The sequence below is a fragment of the Pan paniscus genome, chromosome 6, assembly GCF_029289425.2.
Source record: "Pan paniscus chromosome 6, NHGRI_mPanPan1-v2.0_pri, whole genome shotgun sequence".
In the NCBI taxonomy this organism is placed as follows: domain Eukaryota; kingdom Metazoa; phylum Chordata; class Mammalia; order Primates; family Hominidae; genus Pan; species Pan paniscus.
The window spans coordinates 4,781,174-4,808,782 of NC_073255.2; the positions used below are offsets into that span (position 1 = coordinate 4,781,174).

At 40.4% G+C, this 27,609-nt stretch overlaps 1 pseudogene; it reads left to right on the forward strand.

Annotated features, from left to right (window-relative positions):
* The first annotated feature begins 12,179 nt into the window (after window positions 1-12,179).
* LOC117978064 (protein capicua homolog) lies at window positions 12,180-27,513 on the forward strand (annotated as a pseudogene).
* Window positions 27,514-27,609: the final 96 nt, after the last annotated feature.

Sequence of the window (27,609 nt, forward strand, 5' to 3'; positions counted from 1 at the left end):
CTGATTATTTTGAAAAAATAAATGCTAACAAAGAAAGTTCTGAAAACAGAGTAAAAGTTACCCTTGTGTAAGGAAAATTTACATCTATAAAGGAAATCCCCATTTAAAAGCTACCTCTCTCGACACCAAAAAGAGAAGGATAACTAAATCACTAAAGAGTCTTTAATAGGGGGATATCTGCCACAATGCATTTATCAAAATACACAGAATTTTATGACCAAATGGGTAAATCAAACTCTATTCAAATTAAACAAAATTACTCAGGATGTGGAGTATCCCAGGACAGAATGCATCACGTGAAAAAGAATTTATGCTACAAATTACTATGGTTTGGATGTGGTTTGTCCCCGCAAAAACTCATGTTGAAATTTGACCCCCAATGTGGCAGTGTGAGGCGGTGGGGCATAGTGGATGGTGTTTGGGTCATGGGGATGGATCCCTCATGAATAGATTAATGTCCTGCACAGGGATGACTCAGTTCTGCTCTCATAGGAATGGATTAATTCCTGCAGGAGTGGGTAATTAAAAAGAGTCTGGCTTCCTTGGCTTCCCTTTTGCTTTCACTTTTGCTATGTGATCTCTGGTGCACCCCTTGCTCCCCTTCCGCTTTCCACCATGAGGTGAAAAAGACTGAGGCCCCACCAGATGCAACTGCCCAATCTCAGACATTCCAGCTACTAGTATTGTGAGCCAAATGAATCTTTTTTACTTATAAATTAGCCAGCATCAGGTATTCTGTTACAGAAGCACAAAATGGACTAGGTAAAAACTCACTGAAGGTGGAGGGAAAATGGTGTTGACCTAAGTCACTTTGAAAATGAATAGAATCTGTAGGCTGAAGGCACATGAACTATACCTCATCATTGGATTCCATTTTATAAAGTTATTTCCAACAGAAGCAATTGTGAACAATTGTAAAACCACAGTGTCTGTATCTGGAGTAAAACAATGACTTACATAAGTCGCAGATGGTGGGAACCAGCTTTCTCACTGTTGAAATGGGAGGTTACAAATTAGCAAGACGAGAAGGCTAGAATGATTCCTGTGATACTAGATCAGATGTGGAGACATCAACGTAAACTTATGTTTAGTTTAATATAGATACACACAGTTCTACATAGAAAACTTTATAATTAGGTGTGTATAGGTAGGTTAGACACACACATATACTTCCTAGCATTGCTAATGAGGGACAAGATACAATCTTCATTCAGCAGCCAGATGTAAGTTTTCCCACCATTCTGAAAGGAATCAGGCTCTTTGAAGAAATGTCTGATACTAGAACTGAGACAGTAAATATAGGAGCCAGGATAATCTGGAAGTATCAGAAAGTAAGTACTAAAAAAATTAAAATATATCAAAGAAAAATAAAAGCCAATAAAAACAGCTACCGACGGCCAACACAGGAAGGAATTGTGCAACATAATGCTATAGTGTCGAATAATAACTAAAGCTTAAAGTAATTATCTAGGTGTCTGTATTTGTATACATAGCTGAATAAGCAAATGGAGTTGCATAGAAATCTCCTTTGCAAAAGAATTCCAAATAATTGATGTAGACACTCAGCCATGAAGAAGGTGGAGCCAACTCCTCACTCCGTAAGTGTGGGCTCTGCATAGTGACTTGCTCCAAAAGAACACATGCAGTACGGACAAGCAGGTAAAATAACTTCACAGTGGAGAAACCTGACAAACAGTAGCTCTGCCAAATGATCCAAGTGAACATCAAAGCTGACAGTTCACCTTGAGAACATGAAGTGACAATGGGGGGCATTCTACAAAATTCCTGACCAATCCTCCTCAGTACTATCAAGGTCACCTGAGATGGAAAGCCTGACACACTGTCACAGCCAGGAAGAGCCCACGTGATGACTACATGTCATGCGGGATCCTGGATGGGATCCTGGGTCAGAGTAAGATAGAACTAAGGGAATCCAAATGAAATATGAACTTTAGTTAATAACAGTCTATCAGTATTGGTTCATTAACTGTGACAAATTCTGTAAGATATTAATAAGCCATGTGAGACACACTGATAGAAGATGTTAATAAGAGAGGAAACTAGGTTGCGGCTACATGGGAAATCTCTGCTTTTTTTTTGGACGATTTCTGTGTAAGTAAAAAGAAGATGTAAAATAAAACTTTATTTAAAACACTGTTTTTTTAACACTTCCTTGTTTAATTATTTATACCATGAATTACTAGTAATTGACACTGTTAACTAGTCCTGTTTTTTAAAATAAGAGCATTTATGACACAAAAAATTAAACAGTGCAGACTGATATATACATCAAAACAAATGTTCTTTACATGTTTTCTGTTACAGTAGTAACACATATGTGTAAATTTAAGTATCATATTTTTTTCTTGTGCTGTGGTGGTGTCCTGGGTTCATTCTCTAAAATGCTGTTCACCTTAGACCAGGAAAAATATTAACGTTACAGACTCTGTTTCAAGTCATAGCTAAATATTTTCAAAAGAGTGACTTTGTAAAAACATGTTCCAATGGCAAATTGATTCATTGTGATGGGATCAATTATTCCAAAGACTTCCTGTCTTTATTTTCTTGCCATGCCTACCTTTTAGCCGTAATACAACAGAATCAAATATTGGCCACTGGGAAAAAAATATTCAAAGAAAGAAAGAATGTGAACAGAACTTATGACCATGATGATTCAATTTTTTACCACAATGCTTTCTAAAACAGAAGAGTGTAAAAGGATATTCAAAGTCAATTTCCTCAGCGAGGCTTTGCAGAAAATGAGGAAACTAGAAAAACAAAAATGGCAGGACATTCTACGGGTGATTTTAAATGTTGCTATGTTTTATGGGAAAAAATACTTTACCTTTTAAAGAATCACAAGGAATTATTGGAAACCCAAACTCTGGAATGTTTGCAAATTTAGTTCAGCTTCTATGTAATTATGTCTATATAGGTAGCCATGAAGTTGATGATTTTTTAAAAATCTGTGCCTTATTTGTGTAATAAAAGACACAATGAGTAATTAATGCTCATAGGAACACTTACGAAGGGAAAATAAATCTTGGAGACTCAAAATCACTAAGCTAAAGGGAAAAGTCAAGCTGGGAACTGCTTAGGGCAAACCCGCCTCCCATTCTATCCAAAGACACCCGTCTGATCACCGAGATAAATGCATACCTGATTGCCTCACGTGGAGAGGGTAATCAGCAACGCAAAAGAATGAAACCATTTGTCTCTTACCTACCTGTGACCTGGAAGCCCCCTGTCTGGCCTTCTCACCTTTCTGGACTGAGCCAATGTACATCTTACACATATTGATTGATCTCTCGTGTCTTCCTAAAGTGTATAAAACCAAGCTGTGCCCCGACCACCTTGGGCCCATGTTGTCAGGACCTCTTGAGGAGGCATCACGGGCGCACATCCTCAAGACTGGCAAAATAAACTTTCTAAAAAATCTGAGAGCTGTCTCAGATTTTCAGGGTTCATACATGTAATGTAGGATGTCAATGTTTATAAAAGAGATATTATTCTATCTACTATTAGAAATATGCTGTCAATTAATCTTAGACTTTCTCAACAAAATAAAAAATGTTGATGAGGTACAAATAATATATCTAAGCTTAAATAGTGTTGCAAGTTTTAATATGCCTACTTTTCAATTTTTCAATACTATTTTTGCTAATTTAACACTGTAAGAAAAATGAGTAATTAAAACATGAATAAAAGTGTTTACAGGAGATGCACATGTTTCCTCCAGCCTCTGCCTATACCCAACTTTCATCCCAACTGTCCTGATGGTGGCTCTAAGCACTTCTCCTTTCTCTATACCAAGATCTCTCCCCAGAAACAAACCCAAATCTTACCATATGTTATGGCACGCTATGATGATGAGCAGCGATGAGCAGCCGAAGCCTCAAGGAAGGGACGCTTTTGTAAAACAAGACTTGTGGAATATAACGTGTGAAAGTAAAGCCCATGGCAGAGCTCCCTCCTCAGCACACGGGGACAACGAAACTCTAGTCTTCACTGTGGACACGCCACACTACCAGGTGCTCCAAAGCCATGGTGACCCACCCTCGGGTGGGTCCTGAGGAGAACAAAGCTCTGGTTCTAATTCTAACCCTAACCTTGTCCCAAGACTTTGACACTGAACCTAAATCCTGATCCCTACCCTGGTCCCTAATTCTGACCCTTACTTTGACCCTGACTTTGATCTTGACCCTGACCATGACCCCACCTCTAACCATACTTCTGGCCCTGACTCTGACCCAGATCCTAATCCTATCCCTAACCCTATTATTATCTTTACAATCTATGTCTGATCTTACCCTCTAGTGCTAAATAGCTGTACCCAAAAGCACTTTTAAATTATTTAACTTCTTTTCCTTGAATTCTCTAAGGACATCATAAAGGATGTGTCATTATGTATTTTGCATTCCCTCTGAGTGGTATGGCTTCAGATAAGAAGTTCTAATACTTTGCAAGACATAAAAACTTTGGAGGGTGACAGCACTGGGTTGTTAGGGATGCATGTTGGCATTCGTGGTAGTCATAGGTGCTGTTCTCCAGATATTTTCAGTTCATATTTTATGAATGCATTCTGACTGTTCCATCCCACCTACTTACATTTTCGCATGGCCACATGACTTTTTTTTTGCCAACGGAGGTGAGAAGACATAACATGTGACTTTTTCAGGAGAAATCTCCAAGAAACAGAGTTCAATTCTGCATGCTTTTTTCTCTTTTCTATAGCAATGGGGATCTTATTGATGGTCCCTCCTTCCGTCTGGATTCCTGTGTTAGGATGACACAGCACAGAGCTACCTCTCACCTGACCCGTGATGAGATGTAAATAAATAAAGAAGAAGATTTTTGAGCCACTGAAATTTGGAGGTTGTTTGTCACCACAGTTTAACCTAGCCTCCATTTACTGATGCACGGCTGAAGAATGAGTCCGAACTGGATCTGGACAAGACATGTGAAGAGCGCTCCAGGCTGAGTAAAATTCAAGTGTTTTCTTAAAGATAACAGTGAGCACGATATGTTATTGGGGTGGGTGTGGGATAAATAAGGTATATCAGATGAGAATAATAAGAAACTCAACTTTAAAAGACGGTGCTGATTTGGACTGTGGAGAGATTCAACTGCCCTGCTTAGCATTTGCGATTGTGATGGATGAACTAATTAAGAGCCCAAAATGAAAGCTTGGGATAAATATCGGAGGGTGTCTAATATCCCAATTTTTAATCCTAGAATGGGCAGAGTCCTTGACCCCATTCTAGGGAGACTTCCAAAAGAAAAAAGACCTGCATTTCTTCAACAACCCACAGAGAGACTTTCCTGCACTTTTGACCTGTGGCTAACACTCCTTACCTTTCATTCTGTCATCAGTGTTTTAGGGAAACACCTTTAACTCTCTATGATTTACAGGTTATTCAGTGGCGCTTACAATTCCCTCCAGAGGTGAAAAAGACATAATGATGGTGTCTGAGCTCACAGCAGCAAGCAGGCGTGTGTGCTCAGCAGCCACGTGGCTCATCTGCTAGGAGCTTGCTAAATACGATGTTCTACAACATTGCTTAACACAAGGGGAGACGCTCCTGACTTAGAGAGTTTAATTGCTCACCTACTTCTTTTTCTGCCCTCTTGGGCTTCTAAAATGAAAAGAACCCTGGGGTGATAAAATGAGTCAAAGGGGTACCAGGTGCATCACAGCAAAATAGATTCTTAAAAAATCCCTGGCCTAAGATGATACCCTTGGCTGGATACGTTTGAATGTGCTGATAGTGGACATGGTAGAGTGAAGGTGGTTGAAATGTTCATATTAAAGAACTTCCACCCAGATTGCAAGAAAAGAGAGAGGAATGGAGATGGCAGCACGAGTCCCTACAATAAAAGCAGATGTTTTGAGACCAGTTATATTTCTTCTGACAAAAATTAAAGACGGAAACCAAAGTTTAGCCTGAGGCTACAATTAATTGGGCAATAAGCCAGAGGCACATATGGCATAGACAGATTTAAACATTTCTCCCTTATATTAATACAAATACTAAAATTACAAATACTTTGATTCCAAATAAAACAAATATTTAAAAAATTTAATGAATAAACACTGGGGTCTACAGTAGTATTTGAAGGAGATCTCACAAACAGGTTTGGTTTTTGAAGGTTAGAACTGGTGGTCTAGAGAATTCATTTCATTCCAGAGAGAGAAAGAGAGGAATTTCTTGGGTTCCTTCAGGAATGTGTCTAGCTTTGCCTCATGTTTGTTTGAACTATGGATACGGCAGAAGAAAGCATGAGGATTTCACAGATTTAAGGTGCAAAAAGTCACAGGGTTCTCTAAGAAGTCTGGGATTCTTCTGCTGGAAAAATAAGTTTGTTGAGAAAAAATGAGTTGGAGGTGGCTGTTATTGAAGTGAGGCAGAATCGTTTTTACTAATCTGCTTATTACCCACTCTGCAGTGTGGAAACAAATTATTCATGCACAAGGTCCTCTTACTGTTCCTAGAATGCAGTGGAAAGAGAACAGATTAGTTTTTCTCACTCAGAACACAACCACTAGAAACATCCTACCTCAGATGAGATATTGCCTAATTATTTTCAAAAGACAGTGAAAAATCATGGATGTAAATGTTTGCTGCAAAATAAATACATGCTAGAAACAGAAGCATCTGGGTCACAGCTATATTAGAGCTACCTGTGTTCCCCTGTCACTGACATTAAAACAAAAATGCCCAATACAATCATTCACAGCATGGGAGAGGGGAAGTTGAAGGATGGAAAGGCCAGGCATAAAAGGATTTCAGAATTTCCGTCCATAAGGAAGTAGCTTTGTGCATTGTCTGTTACTGTGTGCAAGGTGAAGTTTGGAGAATGAAAACGTGCAGTAACAAGGGCTCCTTTGTCCATCTCACCTCTCCAGATACCAAGTTTCAGACATGTTGCATTTTAATTGAAAGGTTGATATAATTTTTTTTAAAGAACACTTGCGGTGTTTGAAGTGACAAAGGCTGTTGTGACAAAAAAGCAGGGAAAGGGATTTTTTTTAAAAGCAAACAACAACAACAAAAACCCCACAGAAAAGCAAACAACAAACAAACAAAAAACAGAGGAAGAAGTCGAACACCCCGGGCTGTGACTACTTCCAGGAAGGGGCTACAAGAGGCAGTTGGAAATTCTATTTGCTTTGCAACTGTGGGTCTTCCAGCCTGCTTCCTTTCTAAAGTATATTACTCTGCTTTTGGTTCATGAAATTATCCATTTCTGTTTTCTGGAACAGCTATGTATTTTCTTTATCTATCATCTATCTATCTACCTGCCTATCATCTATCTATCTATTTACTATCTATCTTTTCTACCTTTCGCTATCAAGAGCTTGGGTCAAGCAAGATAGAATTCCAGTGTATGTTCACTCTACCATTTAAAACAAGAGCTCTTGTAGGCATTCTCCATCACATCATAAACCTGAGCTTTCTAAAACAGGGTGTGGCAAACTACCATGCATGGACAATGTCTGACACAGTCTGCGTTTGTAAGTAAAGTTGTAATGGGACACAGCCAATACATGTGTTATATAACGCCTCTGGTTACTTTCATGGTATAATGGAAGACCTGAGTCATTAAGAGAGAGACCATATGGCTTGGAAAACTTAAAATATTTAACATTTAGCCCTTTGCAGAAAATATTTGCTGACTCTTGTTTTAAGAGATCTCTGTTTAGAATGCTACCTATTGCCTTCTGGATAGAATCACAACTCTTTACCACGATCAACACAGCTTCACCCCTGCTTCTATATCCAGCCTCATCTATTTCTGCTCCTCCTCCTTATTTTCCTTCTGGACATGCTGATGGATTGTCAGCTTCCCAGATGTGTGAGAATCTCTCCTCCCTTCCCAGCATTCTCATGCTCTCCCTCTGCCTCTCAAGAACTTCCTGCCCCATCTCTCATGACAAATCCCTTCTTCATTCTTTAAGATGCAGCCCCTTTGCTCCTTCCTTAAAGATGTCTATCTGGCTCTATTTTGGGTGACGTGCTCCTTCTGCATCTCCCAGAGCCACCCTGTGTGTGTCAGCTACAGCATTTCTTTGCATCTCTGTGGCATATATCACCAAATCTGCCTAAGCTTGAGTGAGTCACTGCATGACAACTTCAGACTCCACCAGCATTGTCCCCACCAATCAATTATTTTCAACCATTTAAAAATGTAAAAATCATTCTTGCTTCATGGGGCATACAGAAACAGATGGTGGGCAGACTTGGCCCAGGGGCAGACCACTGTTTGCTGACCACTGCCACACTGTCTTAATCAAGGCAGCTTTTATGGTGAGCCATGGTATCTAGTAATTTCTCCCATTTTTGCCCCTTTTAAGGGCCCTTACTTGGCCCTTTGCATTTCCATATAAATTTTATAATTAATTTGCAGATGTCCACAAAAAAGCCTATTAGAATTTTAATGAGACAGCTAATGCTAGAAGGGTAATTTTAGGAGAAACAAGAGATGCTTATAAGTTGTGTGTGTGTGTGTGTGAGAGAGAGAGAGAGAGAGACACACACAGAGAGAGAAAGAGACAGAGAGAGAGACAGACAGACAGAGACAGAGAGAGACAGGGTTTCACTCTTGCCCAGGCTGGAATGCAACGGTGCAATCATGGCTCACTGTAGCCTCGACCTCCTAGGCTTAAGCAATCCTCCCACATCAGCCTTCCAAGGAGCCAAGACTACAGATGTATACCACCACACCTACCTAATTTTTTTGACTTTTAGTAGAGATGGGGTTTCACCATGTTGCCCAGGCTGGTCTCAAATTCCTGGGCTCAAGTGATCCACCCACCTTGGCCTCCCAAAGTACTGGGATTATGGGTATGAGCCACCATGCCTGGCCTTTTAAAAAAGTTTGAGACAGGGTCTCACTCTGTCACCCAGGCTGGAGTGCAGTGGTGTGATCATGGCTCACTGTAGCCTCAACCTCCTGGCTCAAGTGATCCTACCACCTCAGTCTTCCATGTAGCTGGGACTACAGCTGCGTGCCACCACATCTGGCTCTTTTTTTTTTCTTTTTTAAGTAGAGACGGGGACGTGCTGTGTTGCCCAGGCTAGTCTCAAACTCCTAAGCACAAGCGATCCTCCCGCCTCGGCCCCTGAAAGTGCTGGGATTGCAGGCATGAGCCACCACACCCGGCCAAAAGTTGCTTTTGAGGAGTTATTGCTGTGTGGATCTGATATAACCCTTTCTGTCATCTCTTCACAAAACTTTCTGTAAAACATAAAAATCACCTGGACCTTCAGAGATGAGTTTGTTTATTTTTTTATTTTTTTAAAAATTGCTAATTCACAGAACATGGAGATGAGTATGTTTTGAAGGCTTGGAAGCATGCAAGTGGGAGAAGAAAGGAGTCAGCTACATTCTGGCTGTGTGCAGAGGCAGGTCACTGTGGTGGGAGTGTTCCTGTCTCATGGACTCTGCAAATCGCAATGCTTGGCATGGCCTCCCGACCCTGATGGCAGAGAAGCAAACACCAGTCGGAGAGCTGGGGTCTTCCCAGCCCTCTTGGCCCTGTGGCCAATTTTTTCTTCAATAGCCTCATAAAATCACATTATTTGAGTGCCCATGGCTCCAAAACAAGCAGGGATGCCCATGGACCCTGATTATCCATTGTCACCCTTCCCTCCAAACAGCCACCTCTCCCCTGGAGACAGCCCCATACTCCACTCAGACCTGTGCACTTCCTGGTATCCTTGTCACCTGCTTTTTATGCCTCATTTTACAAACACGAAATTGGAAGACAGCAGGAGCTGCCCCATAATACCAGTAAAGTGAGAAGCAGAGATAAATTAGTCCTAGACAACCGACTCATGTTGGGGGCAGCCCACTCACAGTGGCCCTGACCCAACTCTGACTAGAGGCCACTTGCTCTCAACACCAGGGTGCTCCATGGCCCGTCCTGGTACTCTGCTCTTCTCTCTCCACCTTCGCTTTCCTGCAATCTATGCAGCCTGTGACTCCATCCATGGGCTAGAGACCCCCAGACCTTTTCCTGGGACCACAGGCCTGTGTCTCTATCTGCTGCTCAACACCTCCCCTTGAACATCCATGGCTAAAACTGAGCTCCTGACACTCTCTCCATACCCGCTTCTGTGGATTCCCCACCTCCACGAAGGACAGCTTCATCCTTTCAGCTACTCAGGCCAGAAGATTGAAGTCATCTCCTTCTCCAGGAAATCGTATTGGGGGAGCTACAAATATCCAAAAGCCGATCGCTTCTCCTCCACTACACCAGAGGCCCGCCACCCATTTTTGCCTGAATTGCTGCAGCAGCCTCCTAACCAATCTCTGCTTTCACGTGGGCACCTCAGTTTTTTCCAGAACAACAACCAGAGAGACCTGCTCACACCCAAGTCAGACCAGGTTACTCCTCTGCTCTCATAGCATTTGGAGGAAAACCCAGAGTGCTCTTGCCCTCAGCACCCAGAGTGCTCGTGACGGCCAGCAGAGCCGGCCCCCATCTCCTCTGACCTCCCACCTCTTGCCCTCTGCACCCAGAGTGCTCGTGTTGGCCAGCAAAGCCGGCCCCCATCTCCTCTGACCTCCCACCTCTCGCCCTCTGCACCCAGAGTGCTCGTGACGGCCAGCAAAGCCGCCCCCCATCTCCTCTGACCTCCCACCTCTCGCCCTCTGCACCCAGAGTGCTCGTGACGGCCAGCAAAGCTGGCCCCCGTCTCCTCTGACCTCCCACCTCTCTCCCTCAGCTAGTCCTCGAACATGTCTGATGTGGTCCCACCTTGGGACCCACATTGCTACTCCTCTGCCTGTAGGGGTACCCACAGTTATCCACACAGTTCACTCCTGTCTTTCAGGTCTTTGTGCAAATATCACCTTCTCAGTGGAGACTACACCTTCAGGACTTAGGCTGTGTCTGGCACATAGTAGGTGCTCAGTAGACACTGGTTGTAGGAAGGAATCTACAGGTTGAAATAAGGAGATCATTTCCCTGAGGTTCCGAAGCTCATATTTACTCACCATTTGTTGTTTACTGCTAATATTGTGCACTATCAGTAAAATACATAAAACCCTTTGCCAATCCAGGAAGTGAAAATGACACTTTACTGTTTTAGTTTGCATTTCTCTGCTTACAAATGGATTACACACATTTTCATGTGCTGTTTGCTACTTATTCATTCAGAAAACATACTAAGTGCTGGCTCTTTTTCATGTCCTTTATCAAGTTTGGATCATGTCATTTGCTGTTTTCTTTCTGATGTAAACTCTCAAAGTTTGAAGGGTATTGTCTTTTCCTGACACATACGTTGTAAATAATTTTCTGGCTTACATTTTGACTTTTAATTTCATTCATGATGTTTTTAATGAATAATTTTAATTTTTATGAATGCAAGTTAAAATAATTCTTTCATTGTGGTTTCTGACATGTCATGCCAATAAGGGTCTTCTCCTCCAAGAGCACAGAAATATTTGCCAATACTGTCCTTAAAATCGGTCACAGTTTCATTTTTTATATATGCATTTTACTTCAATTGGGGCTTCATTTTACTGAATGCCCTATTTTAAGCAAGTTTCTCAGTTAATTCTTTTCTCAAAGTGCTAAGTATGGTAGATTGCAAACATAAGTGGCCACATAATACTCCCACCTCCTTTGCCTCCTCTCCCAGGAGGAGATAGCCTCCATCTTTCCACTCCTTAATCTGGGCTTGGCCATGTGACTTACACTGGCCAATGGGATATTAACAAGTCTGATGTGCACAGAGGCTGTAGAATGTGCACTGGGGCTTGGTCTCTCTTGCTGCCCTGGAGACCAGCTGCCCCACGAAGGAAACAGAGCCAACCTGCTGCTTCCTGGAGGGAGACAGTCCCTCAGTCCTTCTGTCTCTGCCAACCAGTTAACCTGCTGCTTCCTGGAGGAAGACAGTCCCTCTGTCCCTCTGTCTCTGCCAACCAGTTAACCTGCTGCTTCCTGGAGGAGGACAGTCCCTCTGTCCCTCTGTCTCTGCCAACCAGTTAACCTGCTGCTTCCTGGAGGAGGACAGTCCCTCTGTCCCTCTGTCTCTGCCAACCAGTTAACCTGCTGCTTCCTGGAGGAGGACAGTCCCTCTGTCCCTCTGTCTCTGCCAACCAGTTAACCTGCTGCTTCCTGGAGGAAGACAGTCACTCTGTCTCTGCCAACCCAGTTGACCACAGACATGCAGGTCTGCTCAGGTAAGACCAGCACAGTCCCTGCCCTGTGAGCCAAACCAAATGGTCCAGCCCAGCCACAGAATCGTGAGCAAATAAGTGATGCTTAAGTCACTAAGATTTGGGCAAAAGCTGAGCATTTATCCCAATCCCAATACTGTTTGTCCTTCTGTTTATCTGTCTGTCCTTCTCTGCTCATTTAAAATGACCCCACTGCATCTAGTACATTTTTATAGGATCAAGGATCTGCTCTTGGATTTATGTCGTGTTCCCACCTCGAGGCAGCTTTGTAAGCTTCTGAGCACTTCCCAATTCCGGGTGACTTCAGGCGCTGGGAGGCCTGTGCATCAGCTGCTGCTGTCTGTAGCTGAGTTCCTTCAGCCCTCTGCTGTCCTCAGCTCCTTCACCCCTGGGCCTCAGGAAATCAATGTCATGCTGACATCACTCTAGATCTAAAACTTGGGTTCTTGGACCAGGTGCGGTGGCTCACACCTGTAATCCCAGCAATTTGGGAGGCCGAGGTGGGTGGATCACAAGGTCAGGAGATCAAGACGATCCTGGCTAACACGGTGAAACCCCGTCTCTACTAAAAATACAAAAAAATTAGCCGGGTGTGGTGGCAGGTGCCTGTAGCCCCAGCTACTCGGGAGGCTGAGGCAGGAGAATGGCGTGAACCTGGGAGGTGTAGCTTGCAGTGAGCCAAGATCATGCCACTGCACTCCAGACTGGGAGAGAGAGCGAGACTTTCTCAAAAAAAAAAAAAAAAAAAAAAAAAAAACTTAGGTTCTTGGATGTTCGGGAAAGGGGGTTCTTTATCTAGGATCCTTGAAGCGCCCCCAAGGGCATCTTCTCAAAGTTGGATGTGTGCATTTTCCTGAGAGGAAAGCTTTCCCACATTATTCAGCTTCTGAAAGGGTTACTTGACCCACAGATGTGAAGCTGAGGCTGAAGGATACTGATGTGGTTTCTCCTCAGTTTCTCTGTGTGGCACCAGGTGGCAGCAGAGCTCAGCAAGGCAAACCCGAGCCCAGGGATGCGGGGTGGGGGCAGGTACGTCCTCTCTTGAGCTACAGCAGATTAACTCTGTTCTGTTTCATTGTTGTTGTTTAGTTTGCGTTTTGTTTCTCCAACTTTGTGCTTAAGTTAACACCAGCTCCTGCATCAGGCCCTGTGACCAATGATGTTTGTTTCAAAACAGCTTGCATAGACTTCTTTTTGTCTTTAAATATTTTCCTTACCTCAACCTCTTGGGATGCACCGATGATTGATCATAGCACAAATATCTCAGATTATAATCCTTGTTTATTTCCAAATAAATTTATGTCTTTGGAGATCCACTTTTTCTGTTATTATACACTGACATTGTTATCATGAAATTGGTTGGGTGATGTGTCTTATTTTCTTGTCTCCAGAAGAATTTCTGTAACAGTGCAATTAAACGTTCTTTGCATGTTTGCTAGAACTCACCTGTAAAATTGTCGGAGCAACCAAAGCCTGGTTTTTGTGTTTAGTTTTTCTTTTGTGATTGGGGAGGGGGGTTTATCGTACTGATTCAAGGTGTGAAGGTAACATCATTTTGATTTTATACATCTTCTTCAGTCCATTTAAGCATGTTACATAGCGTTGTTTGTTCTTTTCATGATATTCTTTACTGTAGTCTCCTAAATGTTCCCTCTGCTTCTGCCATGAGCCCCTACAATCTATTTCAACTCAGAAGCTATAGAGTTTGTTTAAAACATGTAACATATTATGCCACCTTTCTTACTGTAAAACATCCCATGGTTTCTCGTAGTATTTATAGTAAAAGTGAAATTTTTATGATGGCTTGAGAAACTTTTCCCATTAGATGCCCAAGTGCTGGTCTGGTCTGATCTTCTCATCTTCCCTTGGGTGATTCTGTGGCAGTCACACTAGCCTCCTTGCTGCTCCACAAAAACTCCAGCATGATCCTACTTCAGGATATTTGCCATTGTTACTGCATCTGCCTGGAAACTTTTCTCCCATATAAACATAGAGATTGCTCTTGCCTGTCCTTCAAGTCTATTCTTAAATGTCCCATTCTCTGTGAAGCTTTCCTGCCCACCCTATTTAAATTACAGACTTCACTCCCAATTCCCCATCTACTTTAAGAGTCTTCATTTATCATTCCTTGACAAACTGTAAATATACATGTTCACTTTTTTATCGTCTGTCTCCAAATACTGGAATGTTAAGTTCTGTAATGTCAGATATTTCTGTTTGGTTCACTGGTGTATTCTTAAAGCATGTTACATACTAGGTATACTCAATGAATATTTGTTGAATAAATATCACATTGGGCTTATTCCAGAAATTCAAGCTTGTTTCAATAGTTAGAGCAATCTACAAATGTAATTCATTACATTAACTAATTAAAGGAGCTAAATCACATCACCACCACAATAATGCAGAAAAACACATTTGATACAACTCAATATTCATGTCTGCCTAACAAACATCTCATGATACTAGGAAAAGAGGAAGGGATATATTATTTTCATGTATAAAACACTAACCATTGTAGCATGCCAATATACTCAAAATTCAATGAAATTCCTATCAAAATCTTAGCATTCCTCTTAGTCCTCAACAAAGCATTTCTAAAATGTGTATAGAAGACCAAAGGGCCAAAAGAGTCAACTTCTGAAGAAGTGGAAAAAGAAAGTTGAGGAAATCTTAAAACATGTTATTGAGCTTAAAGTTGCAAAAATAAACTCATGTACCATAATCCATGAGTAGAAAAATAGACTAGTGGAATAACATAAAAATAAAAACAATGCTTACATAAAATGTTGTAACTGATTTGGATGTAATTCGAAATCAGTAAGTAAATAGTTGGACAATGTAATGAAAGATGCTAGGCAAATAATGTGGTAGAGAGAATAATGGCCCTCAAAGATGCCCATGCCTAACCCTGGAACCAGTGAATATGTTACACTGAATGCAATAAAGGCTTATCAGATGTGATTAAGGATGCAAACCGAGATGGAGAGATCTTCCTGGGTTATCCAGATGGGCCCAGTCTAATCACATGAGTTCTTAAAAATGGAGAACCTTTCTTAGCTGAGTCCAGAGAGAGATGTGACAATGAAAGAATGGTCAGAGAAATGTGACATTGCCAGCTTTAAAAAGAGAGAGGAGAGGCAATGAGAAAAGGAATGCTGATGTTCTCTAGAAGATAGAAAAGGCCAGGATATGGATTCTACCCTAGCCGCCATAAAGAAACATGCCTGTCGACAACTTGATTTTAGTTCACTAAAATTCATGCCTGATTTCTGACTTGTGTACACTGTAAGATGACAAGTTTGTGTTATTTTAGGTCACTTAGTTTGTAGAAATTTGTTACAGCAGTAATAGAACAAGTGGTTATCCATATGAGGCAAATTAGATTGGATACCTATCTCCAATAGAAATCAATTCAAGGTGAATTCCAGGAAAATACTTAAAACATTTAGATTAAAAATAAATGAGAATTTTTGTTACTTTTGGTAGGTCATAGAACCAAGAAAAACAAACATTAAGGAGGAAAAATGAACATATGACTACATCAAAATATAAAGCTTCTCTATTTGGATGATATCATAAGGTGACAAATCATAAACTGTAATATTTGCAACATATATATGAGTGAATAAATATACATTTAGAATATATATGAACTCCCAAAAATCAACAGGAAAAATAAGACATAGAACAAGCAAAATGCATAAACAAAAGAAGGCAAAACAAAAATAATGACTCATAATTATATGAAAAGAAGCTCATCTTCATAGATGAGCAGATAAATGCAAATTAAAACCACCCTGAGATGCTTTTTACATCCATGAGCCTGATAAAAGTTAGAGTCTAAAAGTAATAACTAACAAAGATGGGAAGTAACAGAAAATCTTGTCCATTACTGGTTAAAGTATAAACTGATACAGCTACTTTATAGAATATTACATTATAGAATACAGTTGTGAGTATGTATATGCAGTGACTCAGCATCTTCATTGCTAGTATGTACTCAAGAGAAACTTATAGGAGTGGACTAGGAAGTAAATACAAAATGATGACAACATTGTTTGTTATATCAAAAAATAAAAAAGACACCCAATTTTCCAGCAAAAAAAAATAAGTAAAAATAAATCCTGGTGTATTCTAACAATGGAATAATATATAGCCATTAAAATAAATCAACTATTACTGTACATATGAATGTAAGTATCAGCAAAACATATTGTTTAGTGAAAAAGAAGCTGAAGAAGAATATATACAATATGGTTACATTTATATGAAGTCCAAAAACTTGCAAAATAAAGAAATGTATTTAGAAATAGATTCACATGTGAGAAAACTAGAAGAAAATTAATGAAAGGATAAAAGGGATAGCAGTAATTCTGAGTAGTTGAGGGGATTTCAATTGGAAAAAAATAGTATCATATTCTTTAAGTCAGGTAGTGGGTATTAGCATTTGTTTTACCATCGTTCTTTATTCTTATAGCTACACTATATATTTTCAATGTATTTAATGTATTTTTGCATAATTAAATATTATGCAATAAAAATGAGTAAACAAAAAAGTAGAAAATGATAAATTACAATTAAAAAATGGAGAAAAAATTATAATCTAGTTGAGTAATGGTATATTACATAGCTATTTTCTTAAGTAGATGTATGTACATGATGTATGCACGATTGTACATACATGTTCTTAATTATATATAAATATATGTACATATTTTTAATATAAAATACTAAACAAAGTACACCAAAATATTAGCTCCTATGTTAGTGAGATAATGTTTTGTTTTTTTGTATTTTAAGTTTTACATAGTAGGTGTATTTGTCTGTTTTCATACTGCTATAAAGAACTGCCCAAGACTGGGTAATTTATAAAGGAAAGAAGTTTAATTGGCTCACAGTTCAGCACAGCTTGGAAGGCCTCAGGAAATCTACAATCATGGCGGAAGACAAAGAGGAAGCAAGCCAGCTTCTTCGCAAGGCAGCATGAAGAAGTGCCGAGCAAAGGGGAAAGAATCCCTTATAAAACCATCAAATCTCGTGAGAACTCACTATCACAAGAACAGCACAGGGGAAACTGCCCCCATGATTCAATTACCTCCACCTGGTCTCTCCCTTGAGCTGTGGGGATTATGGGGGCTATGGGGATTACAATTCAAGATGAGATTCAGGTGGGGATACAAAGCCTAACCATATCAGTAGGCATGTGTTGAATTTTAAACTCAGAGAAAAATACTACTGTTTTTTATAGGATTCTTACTAAAGAAAAACCAGAAACTAATAAACCATCTACGCTAAGACATAAAATTCAGTTGTTTAGTTACAAGATAGAATGTGGCCTTGTAAGAAAGCAAATTAACTTCTAACATACAAAGCCTTAGAGAAGATTCAAGTGACTGACGGATCTTAAACAGAGCTATTATTACAACTCAAACTGCAGTAAAATATCCTCAGCAACATAGATGTGTGTGTTTCACTAGTCAGAGCAATACAAATTTAATGAAACTCCATTGGTGGTGTTTTTAATCAGACAATTTCTGAAGATGTCCTGGCTTATTCATAGATGCAAGCCAAATCTCTAGAAGAGTACCATAATAAGAAAAAAAAGAATACAGGCAATTGAGAGCTGTTCCAAAGTTTAGGGAGTTTTTGTAAGGAATTAATAAATTAAAATGTTCTTGAAAGAGAGAAATTAATATGCAGTTCATACTGCCAGAATTGCAGGCAATTTATCAAACTCCCCTAATCCTCCAAAATTGCTATTTTTTTTGACACACACTTTACAGTACAGAAGAAAATGTCTCCGGCAATAAATCACAAAGTTAAAATTACCTAGTCTACAATTAACTAGACAGTGATGGTAAATCATTTTCTACCAAAAGAAAGAAATGTCTTGTCTATTCAGGTTCTGCTCCACTTAAAAGTTTTCCTTGTTGGCGAGCAAGTGGTTAGAAAATCATATTTTATACGTACATTCAGCTTAACTATCATTCAGCTCAGGAAGATGACTCAGGGCCTTATCTATACCTTCAAGTTTGCTCTTAGCAAGTAATTGTTTCAGTATCTATATCAAAAATGGCTTAAGTCTGCAACATGTTTCTGAATGATTACCAAGGTGATAGTCAGTTCTTCATTGAATCCTGGATGCTTTATTTTTCTTAATAAGAGGAATTCATATGGATCAGCTAGAAAAAAATTAAGAGGAAAATCACATGGAAAGTTATATATTATATATCTATTATATATTATATGTTATATATCTATTATATTATATATTATATATCTATTATATATATAATATTATATATTATATATCATTTCCAAATTCCCCAGCGTTCATATTTGTCAGTGCAAGTAAAGAGCCTTAGTGCTGATGAGGTTTGAGGTATGACCATTTGGCCAGAATTTATGAACTCTACATGTCGCTTGATGTGTGCTTCAGGGTACACTTTTTTTTTTTTTTTGAGACAGAGTCTTGCTCTGTCGCCCAGGCTGGAGTGCAGCGGTGTGATCTCAGCTCACCGCAAGCTCCGTCTCCCGGGTTCACGACATTCTCCTGCCTCAGCCTCCTGAGTAGCTGGGACTACAGGCGCCCGCCACTATGCCCTGCTAATTTTTTGTATTTTTAGTACAGACGGGGTTTCACCATGTTAGCCAGGATGGTCTCGATCTCCTGACCTCGTGATCCACCCGCCTCGGCCTCCCAAAGTGCTGGAATTACAGGCGTGAGCCACCACGCTCAGCCAGGGTACACTTTTAAGCAGAGACACTACTTTGAAGGTCATAAAAAATATAATAAGAGATAAGGCTAATTTCCTTTAATAAAATATAGTAACTACATACCAACAGAATTCCAAAAAAAGAAATAGAGAGGAAGGGAGCATGGGTCATTAATCTTGTCAAAAATATAAAATTATATACGAGAAATTCCTAGAAACTGTTTTCCTTGTCTGCGGCCATTGTGCTGCTGCTACACAACTACCGCAAGCAGCCCTTCACGCCCTCCTCCCAGTACAAAGCTAATTGACTTGTGAGAAATGTTAAGCTTGGAAGAGTCAGCATCGCTGCACTTATTTTTTATTCTACTCTGACATTAGAATAATCCTTGAGTGGGGGAAAGGTTAAAAACCCCCTGGATAAGTGTTACTAATTAATGATGATTGTTTTAAACAATGTTTGGATAATTTTTCCTTGTCCCTTGACATAAACTTGATAAATAACTGAGAAGTGAGAAGGAGATTAGTGGGTTGCTTAAATTCCATTCAGGTACTTAAAGTTAGCTCCAAAAATTTAGCTATTTATAAATTGTCATGCATTGTTAATGTATAAGAGATGTAGATTTCATTTATCTTTGGTGGAGTGAGATGAAGCAGTGAATCATTGAAGACTGAAAGAAAGAAAAAGGTCTTTTCCCTTTTCTTTAAGAAGCATCATTAGTTAAAAACATGTTAGTTGATACCAGAGAACTATATTTAAAGGGACAGCAATAAGCAAATTGATTACTCTGGTGATTATTGGAGTGACATTGCCTTTTAGTTGTACTTTCACAAAAATTCACAATATTTGCCAAAGTCAAGTTATCCATTACACAATTAATTTGTCATTCTTTTGTTTATGTAGTCAATATCTCTATCTCAATTGGATCTATCTCAACTGCTTCTAAACAAGCCACCATAGTCTCTCCCATTTCAACAATCTCTTCCAAGTACCATTTCATTTCTTCTTTTCATATTTTTGAAAACTTTTGAAAAACTACCTATTTTCCTCCTCCATTTCTTGTTCATTCCATTCTAGTGGACATGGAATCTGTTCCTCCTCCAAAACGGAATTTGGCAACGCTTAAATTACCAAACCCAAAACATATGTTGTTTTTATCTTTACCTCTCCGTGGCATTTAATGATAAGACCACTACTATCTTCTCTTTTACCCTTCTTTCTTGAATTCAGTCAGACAACGTACTTACATTTTTCGTCTTATTCTCCATCTTAGAAACCACCTCAGCTTTCTCCATTCAGCCATAAAATTCTGCTTTTCCTCAAAGATTAATCTGCCTCTCCTCTCACTATATACTATCTCTGTTAGCTAATTTTATTTGTGCACATTGCTTATACTGAGCATTACATACACATATGCATGTGTGTACATGTGCACACACACACTGTATGTGGACATGTATATATACATGTGTGTGTATATATATAGTATATATATAAATTACAATAACATAAAGGTGGCATTTTAAATTAGTGGAAATTGCACTTTTATATTTTAACAAATTGTATTTCCCATATTGAACTGTAAGTCTCCTGAAAGGAGGAATTTTGTTCTTGCTCATCATCAACTTTTTCAACATCCAGTGCACCATTTAGAACTTAGATGTAGTCAATACAGGTTTGTGGAATGAAAGAGGAAAAGAAAGAATTAATATTCCTTTAAATTAGGATGCAAAATCGTATATAGAAAATTGGCTAAGTTGTGGTCCATTCATATTTGCTCCCAATTAAGGAGCACAGCTATGAAAAGGAAGGCTTCAAATTAATAACCAATAGATTTTTTAAAAAAGAAAACTGGCCAGGTACTGTGGCTTATGTCTGTAATATCAGCATGTTGGGAGGCCAAGGCAGGATTATTTGAGCCCAGAAATTACAGACCAGCCTGAGAATTTGGCAAAACTCTGTCTCTACAAAAAATACAAAAATTAGCCAAGTTTGGTGGCATGTGCCTGTAGTACCAGCTACTTGGGAGGCTGAGGTGGAAGAATAGCTTGAGTCTGGGAGGTCAAGGCTGCAATGAGCTGTGATCGCACCACTGCACTCAAGCCTGGGTGGTAGAGTAAGACCCTGTCTCAAAAAAAAAAAAAAAAAAGAAAAATCACTAAGCAAAATAAGACATGTGAAGGATCATGTCAAAGGTAAGAAAAATTAGGGAAACATTAAAAGCTTTCTTCCCAAGCCACTAAATCAACTTGACTAACAAAATTACCACTTGATTTAGCATTAGAAAATTACATTACATATCAAACATAAACCCATTAATCAAATACTAAAGAAATTTCTGAGTTAAATGGTATAATGTTAGCTTATGCCAGAGCTGACCTTGAAAGATTGTTCAAATATGGCTCAGTGTGATTGAAAGTTCTGTGTGAATATGTTTTTGGAAAGATAAAACAGCAACACCTTAGTGTATGTTTTTGAAATAAAATGTATCTGAGTAGCAGCAAAGTTATTCTCAAATTTCCATTTTATAGCTGGAGATGTTATACCATGACATATATGATAGGACCCAAAATGGATTAATCCCTTTTAGAAGTCAATCAGGAAGAGGGGAGCAGTTAAAACAGTTGCTTGGTTTACAAACATTAGAACAATTTTCTTATTCACACCATCTGATTATTGTATTTTATTTTTTCCCCAACGTTTAGACTACACAATGAGTTAAGAATGATAAAAATAAGCTCACCAATATACTATGTACATATTTACCAAAATCTGTGCATGCTTATACATATAAACACAGCTGATAATTTATTAGTTAGGCTCATTTGTAATTTTTGTCACTATAGACCAGTTTTTTATTTAAATTGAAGATTAGTATACATTTTAAATGATTAGTCAAAATAAAAAATCTAAAATGTGCTCTAAATACCTCTTAGGTCAGAAAAAAAAAGTCAAAAGCTAGAATATAGAGAAATTAAGAAATGCCCTAAATTTCTAATCTGACAAAAATTCATACGAGATTGAAATATTTTAATGGAAAATAGAACAGAACTAATCATTGAAGAAATTATAGAAAGGAAACAAAATAAACAGATTATATGGAGGATTTTTAGAAGATAAGTAAATAAATTAATATACTAGGAAAAAACAAGGGAAATATAATTGATAAATAAATACAGGTAAGAGTTCTTTTGAAATAATGATAAAATAGAAAATCTCTGTCAAAACTAAAAGGAAAGATGCATAAATATATAAATAAATGATAAAACGATGTTGCATACATATATGACTTTTTCAGAATCAAAAAATTTAAATTTCTGTAATAAAATTTAAATGTTTATAAATTTAAAAAACTAGAAGAAAGAATGTTGACTGTTCACAATACAAATACATGACAAATATTTGAGGTGATGGATATGCTAATTATCCTTATTTGATCATTGGACATTGTATACATGTATCAAAATATCACTCTGTATCCCATGAACATGTACAATTATTTGTCTCAAAAACAAACAAACAAAAGATAATGGGAGAATGTTGAAAACTCAGAGAGAAGAGCAACTCTCACAGATAGGGATCCAGATAACATTAGCAGCTGATTTCTCGGCAGAAACCTTGAAGGCCAGTAGGCAGTGGATTATATATTTAAAATAATGAAGAAACCTGTCAATTGAGAAATCTATAGCTGGAAAACTTATCCTTCAAAAATGAGGGAGAAATTATGACATTTCCGGATTTTTTTTTTAAACTGAAAAAAAAATCCATTTATCCCTGAATTTGCCATTCCAGAAGTGTTAAGTCCTTCAGGTTGAAATAAATGAACTCTAGGCAATAACTATATAAGTAAATAAGTAAGCTGTATGAATATACAAAGCTCTCTGGTAAAGGTAAACACGTAAACAAACATAAAAACAGTCCTATTGTAATTTTGGTTTGTAACTCTGCTTTTTATTTTCTACATAATTTAAAAGGCAAATGCATAAAATGTAATTGTAAATCTGTTAGCTGGTATACAATGAATAAAGATATCATTTGTTACATCAATAACATAAAAAGAGTAGAGCTATATGTATAGCAGTAGAATTTTGGTATGTGATTGAACTTAAGTTGAAATAAATTCAAATTAAAATGTTATAACTCTAGGATGTTATATGTAATTCTCATAGTAACCAAAAACGAAATATACATAGAATATAAACAAAAGGAAATGAGACTAGAAACAAAATGTGTCACTACAAAAAAATCAACTAAAGATAAAAAAGAAATAATTGAGAAAATGGCAAAAATCAGTAACTCTGACGTATTAAAACTTTCCATGCTACATAAATCTGAAAACTCTGTTTCACATAAAACTGGAGCTGAAAGAGACAAATACTTACCTATAAAGTTAAAAGTTATATACGGAACAAACACTAATTTTTTTTAGAAAAAATTCTAAAAAGAGTAAAAATATGCCTTATACTACCCCGATTTCATGTTTTACAGCTCTGGGAAAATAGAAAATAAAATGTTCTATTAGCATGAATCCCTCTGTGCCCCCAAAAAACCCTATGGATTGCATCATTATTACCTAAAAAGTCTATTGTCAAATGCAGCAGAGTGATATTTTTTACAAGGTAGATATTAATTTTAGATATGGAATAATATTGGTGATTTCCCTTTTATAACACTGGGTTAAGATGAAAGAATGAGAAGATAAAGGTCCCTCAGCAATATAACTCACAAACATGTTCAGAAGCAGTAAGAAGTTACATTAATTATCTTTTGAAAGTCAATAATCTACATCTTTAATGTATGCATATAGCATAGCTAATGTACTATCGCTGGGTCCATTTATTCAATGAATAATTGCCGCTATGTGTCAGACATTTTTCTAGGCCTAGGAATGGATACCTAAGTGAACAAAGCAAAGATTCTGGTTCTTGTAGAGTTTCCATTAAAAGACCATTTAGTAAAACTTTTCTTCCCCCAAATTATAAAATCTGTAAGATGATTTAACAACATGTGTAAAAGTCATTGTGGGCCAGGCACGGTGGCTCATACCAGGTGTGGTGACTCATAGCACTCTTTCACCCAGGCTGGAGTGCAGTGGCACAATCTCGGCTCACTGCAACCTCTGCCTCCTGGGTACAAGCGATTCTCCTGCCCCAGCTTTCTGAGTAGCAAGGACTACAGGTGCACACCACCACGCCTGGCTAATTTTTGTAGTATTAGTACAGACGGAGTTTCACCATGTTGGCCAGGCTGGTCTCGAACTCCTGACCTCAGGTGATCCTCCCGCTTTGGCCTCCCAAAGACTTTTTTTTTTTTTTAATATAGAGACAAGTTCTCAGTATGTTGCCCAGGCTGGTCTCAAACTCCTGAGCTCAAGTGATCCTCCCACCTCAGCTTCACAAAGTGCTGGGACTGACAGGATGCAGTGGCTCATGCTTGTAAACTCAACACTTTGGGAGACCAAGGTGGGAGGACTGCTTGAGCCCAGGAGTTCAAGACCAGACTGGGTGATATAACACAATAGTAAACTTCAACAGGAGAGAGAATCTGTAAACTTGAATATAGATCTTCTGAAATTATCCAGTTAGAGGACAAAGAAAAAAAGAATAAAAAAGAGAAAAGAAGGCTGGGCGTGGTGGCTCAAGCCTGTAATCCCAACACTTTGGGAGGCAGAGGCAGGCAGATTAAGAGGTCAGGAGTTCAAGACCAGCCTAGCCAACATGACAAAACCCCATCTCTACTAAAAATACAAAAATTAGCCGGGTGTGGTGGCACACACCTGTAGTCCCAGCTACTTGGGAGGCTGAGGCAGGAGAATCACTTGAACCCAGGAGGCGGAGGTTGGAGTGCAATGTGAGCCGAGACCACACATTGCACTCCAGCCTGGGTGACAGAGCATGACTCTGTCTCAAAAAGAAAAAGAAAAAAAGAAAAAAATGAGACAGAGAAAAGAAAGCCAACAAGACACCATTAGGCAAACCATTGTCAGGTTATGGGAGTTTGAGAAGGAAAGTAGAGAAAGGAGAAGAAAGCTTATTTAAAGAATGGCTGAAAACTGCCTAAATCATGGGAAAGATTTAGACATCTAAATCCATGAAGCTTAAAGATTCCTAAAGAGGTTCAAACCAAATAGATACTCACCAAGTCACAATATAATCAAATAGTCAAAAGTTAAAGAAACTTTGCAGGTCAGGACAGAATCGAATAATACATTCAAAGTTCTGAAAGAAAAAAACTGCCAGCAACTAATATTATGTCTGACAAAGCTGTCCTTCAGAAAGAAAAAAGAAATAACGTGTTTGCTTGACAAACAAAGCTGAGGGCATTCAGGACTACTAGGTCTACCTTAAAAAAAATGCTTAACGGAGTTTTTCAAGTAAAAATGAATGAAGTTGGGAACGGTGGCTCATGCATGTAATCCCATTTTTGGAGGCTGAAGTGGGTGGATCACCTGAGGTCGGGAGGTCAAGACCAGCCTGGCCAACATGGCAAAACCCCACCTCCAGTAAAAATACAAAAAATTAGCCAGGTATGAAGGCCACTGAGATCGTGCCACTGCACTCCAGCCTGGGTGACAAGAGTCAAACTACATTTCAAAAACAAAAAACAAAACAAACAAAAAAAACAAAACTTGAGGCCTGGCCTTCTGCTCCTCTCCAACCCCCCTTCTCTGGGCCCAAGCCACCTTGGCTGAGGAGAGGGTGAGGAGGTGTGAGCCCCTGCCAGGAACCCCCTGCCCGGACCAAGTACTCGGCCCCCAGGCCTGCGTTCAGTGAGGCCTCCCGTGGCATCAGCATGTTCGGGTGGAGGAATGTGGAAGGTCACTCTGCGGCCGTGTTCCCCTGGTACTCCATCCCCTTCCTGACCCCTCCCTGCAGCCACACAAGGCCAGCAACCTGCCAGTCACTCAGTGGCCTCCAACCGGAGAAAAGAACCTGCCAAGTTGGCAGCTGTTGCTCATGAGCATCCACCAGGTGGGACAGGGAGTGTTGACCCTGGGCGGCCCCCTGGAGCCACCTGCCCTTAAAGCCCAGGGCCTGCAACCCCACACACTTTGGGGGTGGTGGAACCTGGTAAAAGCTCACCTCCCACCATGGAGGAGGAGCCCTGGGCCCCTCAGGGGAGTCCCTGCTGGACAGTGAGACAGAGAATGACCATGATGATGCTTTCCTCTCCATCATGTCTCCTGACACCCAGTTGCCTCTACCACTCAGATGATGTCAGGCCCAGTCCCTCAGTGCCCTGCGCAAGGAACAGGACTCATCTTCTGAGAAGGATGGACGCAGCCCCAACAAATGGGACAAGGACCACATCCGGTGGCCCATGAGTGGCGGTCATGATCTTCAGCAAGCGGCACCAGGCCCTGGCGGGGCTCACCAGGGTCACCCCAACCAGGATAACCGGACCATCAGCCAGATGCTGAGCGAGCGGTGGTACACCCTGAGGCCCAATGAGACACAGAAATACCACGACCTGGCCTTCCAGGTGAAGGTGGCCCACTTGCAACAAGGACCGAAAGAAGTCCAGCTCAGAGGCCAAGCCCACAAGCCAAGGGCTAGCAGGAGTGTAACAAGGGCTCATGGGAGCAGAGCATATCAGAGACGGGCACTGCCACTGCCCCTAGGGTGTCCTCTGAACTCCTGTCAGTTGCAGCCCAAACACTCCAGAGCTCGGATACCAAGAAGCAGCTTCTGTGGGGCAGAACGGCTGCACACAGTCAGGGAACCTGGCTCAGCCTGGCCCAAGCCTTCTCCCACAGCGGGGTACACAGCCTGGACGGCATGGAAATAGACCGTCAGGCACTATGGGAACTGACACAGGTGGTGTCTGGCACTGCATCATACTCTGGCCCAAAGCCTTCTACTCAGTATGGAGCTCCAGGCCACTTTGCAGCCCCTGGTGAGGGAGGTGACCAGTGGGCAGCCCTGCTGCTGCCCACCTGAGCTGCTCATTCCCAGCACATGGCCAGTGAGGACATAGCGAGTGACGAGGAGCACACGGTCATCCATGAGGAGGAGGGGGTGTTGATGTCATTGCTGATGATGGCTTTAGCACCACTGACACCGATCTCAAGTTCAAGGAGTGGGTGACCGACTGAGAGTGGGGACAACTCTGCGGAGAAGCCAGAGGGCAACGAGGGCTTTGGTGGGAAGGTATTTGCACCTGTCATTCCTTCCTCCTTTACTCCTGCCGCCCCTTGCTGGATCCTGAGCCCCCAGGGTCCCCCGATCCACCTGCAGCTTTTGGCAAAGTCTATGGTCCCACCCTGTCCTCCTCCTACACATACTCGGATGCTTCCTCCTCAACCTTGGCACCCACCTCCTTCTTACTGGGCCCAGGAGCCTTCAAAGCCCAGGAGTCTGGTCAAGGCAGCAGAGCGGGCCCCCTACGGCCCCTACCCCTGGGGAGGGGGGCCCAGGGACGCCTTCCAAGGTGACCTGTTTCCTCCCAATGGATCCTGCCACCTTCTGGTGCAAGAGTCCTGAAAGTGTGGGCAACCTGGAGCTACCAGGCTCCTCAGTCATCAGGGTCCCTCCCAACACTAAGGCTTTCCTAGGCAGGAGCTGGGCTGAGCCACCCGGGGGGCAGAGCCTGAAGAGAAACTGACTGGGCTTTCGGGGTCGGGGCAGAGGGAACCCCATGGACATGGATCCCACACTGGAGGACCCCACCACGCCCAAATGCAAGATGAGAAGATGCTCC